Source organism: Halictus rubicundus, chromosome 3 (genome assembly GCF_050948215.1).
Source record: "Halictus rubicundus isolate RS-2024b chromosome 3, iyHalRubi1_principal, whole genome shotgun sequence".
In the NCBI taxonomy this organism is placed as follows: domain Eukaryota; kingdom Metazoa; phylum Arthropoda; class Insecta; order Hymenoptera; family Halictidae; genus Halictus; species Halictus rubicundus.
The window spans coordinates 14,852,234-14,858,233 of NC_135151.1; positions in this window are offsets into that span (position 1 = coordinate 14,852,234).

The following is a 6,000-nucleotide window of genomic DNA, read 5'->3' on the forward strand; positions in this document are numbered from 1 at the left end:
TCTCTCGCTCTCTCTCTCTCTCCGACCTCCACCTTCCCCTGCGGGCCCCCTACTCGCCCGTTAGCCAGGTACAACTCCTCCCTCTTCGCGTCCTCGGTCCACCCCGCCGGTCACCCGCCTCAGCCTCGGCCGACGGTCCATGTTCCGTTGCAATATCCACCACGTACACCGTCGGAATCACCCGACCTCCCGCCCATCGTCGTCCACCGAACCGGGCAACCATCAACCGACGACCTCAAAGAGCGAGAGGAACCCGGTGTAACCTTACGCCACCGTCACGGGAACGCAAATTAAATAGCACGCCGGGGTTACGGCGTCGATTAGCCACCCTTCCGCGAACCACCTTTGCCAACCGCCGTATTCAAATTATTACTTGCCCCGTTTTTCCTATCTTTTTTTTTTTTTAGATTTTCTAGCTTTCTCTCTATTTTTCGTCCGATTCTTTTGTTCGTTCGGTTTTGTTTCCCCGTGTTTCGGGGTCTTGCTTCCCCGCCTTTCGGCGGGAGATTAGCCGTTCGGTTGAAAACAAAATCCCTTTAATATTCCGTTGCATGTATTTTCGGGTAATTCGTGGGTCGCCGGATTCGGAGGAACAGGAGGAACGTGGAACAGTCTCCAGGTTGGAGATCAGTGTGTTTTTAGAGGACCCTGAGTTCGATCGGAGTTTCGGAGCTGTTGCCTTTGCTGGCTTGTTAATGTTTAATTAAAGCTTGCGTGCTCGATTTGCAACCGGATGTAATGGTTCGATGGAGGTATGGTTTTAACACGTTACTTACCGGGGGACCATTGATGCTGCGAGGTTGGATGACCGAGGTAATCAGCGGGATACAGTTCACTACTAGCAGTGAAGTAACTACTATATTTGACCAATAGTGTTAACATTACGACTACATTTAGCCAAATAATTGGTTAATATTGGTTTTGTTTTATTTGCTATTCGGCCTGTAATTGTATCTTGAGTCATTACTTGAGTAACAATATATTTGTAGAATAAATTCTTTCAGCGTGTACTACATTACCCTAAATTCAGATATTTGCTATTTAACCTCATCAAGAAAATAATTATGAACTTCCGTCGTAAGGAATGCTTTTCTTGGTCGTGATAAGTTCTTAAACCAATTCTCTCTCTTAAATATAAAAAATACCTGCCCGTTGAAGGAGTGCTGTCCCATCATCAAATTGAACGACTATTCGATTGTCCTGCTACGACCAACCGTCATGCAATCATCTGATGAAATGTTCGAATTTTACATCGCATTCAAAGCGAACATTTTACAATAATTAGTATTCTAGTTCTATGTGACATTAGCGGTACTTTATCTCGCTAAAAAAATGATAAAAAAATTCAAAGTTTATTCAAAGTATTCAAAGTTTAATCTTCTTAATATTCACCAGAAACTAGATCTAAACGTTCAACGATATGCTAGTAATCTTGAAGAGGTTGACGATTTAGAGCTAATATTCGTGCTATCTAGGTCAGCGCTGTCCGAAATTTACACGCGAGTAAATCGATCGTCCACTAATCCATTTTCGTTGTCAAGAGAAACAAGATGTTAAGCATAACATAATACAAAGCTGCTTTGCGTTAGCAATTTCCAAGCAATTTTTCCATCACGCGATAGCAACATTTCTTTTTTTCTACCAGCAGATTTTCTGTTTCACTTACCATAATTTTGGGATTTCACATACTTCCCATATGACAAAATAATGGAAGCGGAATCATGTATGTATTATACATTGCGTACAGGAATCACCGATTTTTTTCAATGATTACTAGACTGCGGATTTTATACATTTATGACAAAAACGAGTAGGCGAAATTCGAAACAGTAAAAAGATTAAAAGAGTTTAACAATATCGATACAGCATTTTTAACATATAAAAGTTATTAATGAGCAAAATATAATAAGCAAATATAATATATAATATAATATACAATGTGCAAATTATAGTTTCTTATGTTAAAAATTATAACTTATAATATTAACTATTTGCTCAACTTATATTCATTGTAAGGAAATATTTGAAATACATATTTGAACAACGACAGTAAAATATTTTATGTTCTGTATCTGGTTATCAAAATACAAATATTTTATTTATGAATGAAATTTTTCTTTCCATTTAAAGCAGTATTTCATTTGAACCACATTAAATCATACTATTTAATATAGTATTTTAAATATTTTTCCTCGAAATTTTGCCCAGGTGTGGATAGTACCGACTTAAATGGTCCACCAGATTCTTGAAAAAAGATACCAAAGATCTATCTAGATCTTCTTTCTGTAAGCCTTCGTACGCTCATGCAACGTCTAAAAAGTGTTTAAACAAATGGCACGCGTTAAAGACAAGCGGCCTGTAAATCACGAAACGAAGATAGTACTCGCAGCCTGGTTTTAACAGACGATTACTATTAAAATACCGCGGGTAAGGGCATTCGGAACGCCTGCCGGTATCTACCACGGGCGTCGAAAAGCTCGTTCTACTTGATATAATCGCCGGTGGAGAACTAGTTTTGTTTTGATCGTTCTATAACCGCGTACGGGACAAATGGCGCCAGGCCGGAGCGCGCCGCTGAGGCAGATTAAAACGAGAGATTCGAATAATACTTCGTCGTGTGCCGGTGTTGCGCTGGAAAGCAGAGGGAAATGAGAGAAACGGCGATGTCCGCCGTGAGTGGATCGCTGAAAAATTATTCACATTTTCCCGGGGTTTTTCATCGGGGCGATCTTTTAATGAAGAGGAAACCGGTCGCGGACTCGGTATAAACGATGCAGCCGTAAAATTGGATCGAATAACAAATTCGCTTTTCCATCCTGTTCGCCCTTTAATTAAAATACATACATTGCATCCGCGCATTGTATAAACACTTCTTATTAATTCCAGCACGTTATAATCGGGAAATATTATAACCCGTATTGATAATCGTCGGTTAGTGAAAGCGCGGCATCGCGTTTCAGCGCCTCGCCGCCCACCGCACCGATTGAGAGAGAGAGAGAGAGAGAGAGAGAGAGAGAGAGAGAGAGAGAGAGAGAGAGAGAGAGAGAGAGATGGGGAACAGAGATACGTTAAATCGAGATGGAAATTCGATTGTATGCGAGGGAATTATTTTCCAGGATTTCAGCCCGGGGGTTTTCAAACGTCAGAGGCGAAGCTGGGGCCGATAATCGACAACAAGTGACCCTGTCCGCCATCAAAGTGCGCCGTGATACCCGTTGCAACGCGCTGACGGCGCGACCGTAGGCGCAAAATTAAATAGCGATAGAGCAGTTCACCATCGACTAGCATTGGTCATCTACACGGCCGATTCCTTCCTGCCTCTCAATTACTCCGAGGAGCAAAATTGAACCACTCAAATCATTTTTCATCATTTTTCAATTATTTTGAAATCTAAAACAAACTTTGTAGTACATTCAAGTTTTTATTTCTTAATTTATTACATAATCTCCATCATTATCAAGGACAGTTTGCCATCTGTCCTGCAAATTTTCAATCCCCCTCTTATAGAAATCCAGGGTTCGTCAAGCAAAATATGACTCAAAATGCCTCCTTGCATCTTCTACAGAAGTGAATGTTTTATTTCTTAAATAATGCTCCAGAGATCTGAAAAGATGATAGTCAGAGGGAGCAATATCCGGTGAATACGGGGGTGCGGTAAAACTTGCCATTACAATTCTTTGATTTTTTCCTGAGTTTCGCTGTATGAGGCCGGGCATTGTCAATTTGCAGTGTTACATCTTTTCTGTGAACTAAAGATGCCCTCTTTTTCAATAGTTCTGAATACAGCCGTTGTAATTGCTGACAATACAACTCAGCAGTAACTGTTTCTCCGGGTTTGAACAACTCAAAGTGAATTATGCTACGACAGTCCCACCAAATGCACAGTAACACCTTGCTAAGTGATAAGCTAGGTTTAGGGGTTGATATTGCGGTTTGATTTGCAGAAAGCCATTGCTTGGAGCGCTTTATGTTATCATAAAAAATTCATTTTTCATCTCCGGTAACGATTCTGCTAAAAAACGGATCTCTACGAAATCTGGATAGCAATGAAGTGGAAATTGATCGACGAATATTCTCGTTGTTCTCAGATAATTGATGCGGTACCCATATTCCTTGCCTATATGCCTTTCCCATTTCGTGTAGGTGCCTTTTTATAGTTGACCATGTGGACCCAAGGCTTCTCGATAATACTTGTATACTTAATTTTGGATCAGCTTCCACTAGAGATTTTAGGGTGTCATTATGAAATTCAACTGGTCGTCCATTTCGAGGCCTGCCAGAGAGATCATAATCACTAGCAGTAAACCTTCTGAACCAATGTTGACACTTGTTGACCTTCAATACATCTCCATAAACATCGCAAATTTTCTTTGTTGTTACCGTTGCATTAAATCCCGCATGAAAATGAAAAAGTATGCAATGACGAATATGATCTGCGGAAGGTACGGACGCCGCCATTTTATTACAGGGTTGTAAAAGAATTATACTTTTTAGAATATTTTGAGTACAGGCTGCTTTACCGAAAACTGTAAAAGAATACGTGTTTCCTCTTCAACGATCGGTACAGAACTAAAGGCAAAACAAATTCTTTTGCAAATGATTGATTACTTATGGGTACCCCTAATATGTCTATGAATGGTCGATGAATTGTGAAACTGGAGGCTCGAAGTTTCGAAATAATTCCTAATTAAATACTGTTCGATTCTATTTTACGAATTCATAATAGTCATTATACCGCAAATTTTTTGAAAATCGAAAAAACAAATTGAAAAAGAAGTGAATTAAAATATGTATCCATACCATTACGCGAACAGAATATGTAGAGCTTCTGTCAGATTAAACATGAATTTAGAAACCCGTCAAATTAATATTGATTAATTCCATAATTACATTTTTAAGATGTACATTACTGTCCATATACGTGTAAGCACGAATTTTGAAATCCGCCAAAGTAAAGTTAATTAATTCCAAAATTCTCTTTTACGTATTACTATTAAAACACAACATTGGAACTTCCTTTTCTCGATATTCAACGAATATCGCACAATTCGGGCTCACCACACACATCGTACGCAGACCGATCCGAGTATTATTATTATTGCTATTTATCTTTATTGTGCAACTGACTACAATTATTATATTATGATCAAAGCATAATAGCACGTATTCGAGACAGGCACACAACAAGCCGGTTTCTGCGAGAGACTGCAAATTTTTACTTTTGTTCTAATTGATAACTGTTTTGAATAAGCGAAAATTCTTTGTAATGAAAATAATTTCAAAAAATTAACGATTATACGTATACGTACACCCATATTCTTTTATTCGATGTTTATGCGAAATAAAATGTTTTGTCGTAATTATAAATCATACGAGTTAAACAGAAAAACATTTCAATAAATAATAACAATAATATTGAAAAATTCCTTTGCTATTTTTACTGTTTCCTGTTTCATCTAATAATTTTTTTAAATGCACATGCAATAAAAACAATTTCTACTATTTTTATCACATCGTAATTCGATGTAAGAATTTATTTACAAGAGAGGAAAATTAAAGTTTGTGCTAAATCCATTTCTGTAAAACTCTGAGCATCAAACTGAGCTAATTAAGTCTTTTAAAACTTGGTTGTAGGAAATTCGGAACGGCTATGAATCAAATAAATTAATACAAGAAAATTGAACTAACATTTGCCTTCCTAGTCCTTCAAATATAAATTCCTGTATTTTAAATATTTTATAGATAAATGTGAGCAGGAAGACGTAATACGGAAAACCGGTAAATGCTTCAAGATTTTCGGGTTACCTCTAAATGGCTGTGCAGACTGTTTGGAAAGGAGAAGAAAGTTTCGCGCGAAGTTCTCGTGTATCGTGCGTTTATCTAAAGCAGCGCAGTTGATACGGGAAGTTCGAAGTTGTCATCCTTTAATGCACGTGACAGCGAGTTCGCAAAATCCCGGAGATGGTCTTTAATAGAAGGCATCCCAGGCATGTGTGCACG